The following is a 376-nucleotide window of genomic DNA, read 5'->3' on the forward strand; positions in this document are numbered from 1 at the left end:
TTAACACTAGTAATATTTCTTAATCGCAGTTCAACTGCCTCTAAACGGCCAAAATTGGCCGTTCAATTTAAACTCAGTTTATATACGTTTAAACTAAAGAAAAAAGTTGGTAGAAACCAATATTTTGCTAAACTTTGGTTAATCAAATGTCACTAGGGATTAATTCTTTAAACTGTTAGTAGAAACGGGCCTAAAGTTGGAAACACAATAGACACAGGCAATAGGCACAGGGAACAGGGAATTACGCACCGTCCAATAAGAGCTCCGGGATTTAAGTTCGATACGTAACTTAAAGGCCCGTCTACAATACACGGAGTAAGACGTAAGAGTAAGAAATTGACCAATCACAGTCGAATGTGAGAAGAATAATCGACTG

This window comes from Trachymyrmex cornetzi, unplaced genomic scaffold (genome assembly GCF_001594075.2).
Source record: "Trachymyrmex cornetzi isolate Tcor2-1 unplaced genomic scaffold, Tcor1.1 scaffold757, whole genome shotgun sequence".
NCBI classification, from domain to species: domain Eukaryota; kingdom Metazoa; phylum Arthropoda; class Insecta; order Hymenoptera; family Formicidae; genus Trachymyrmex; species Trachymyrmex cornetzi.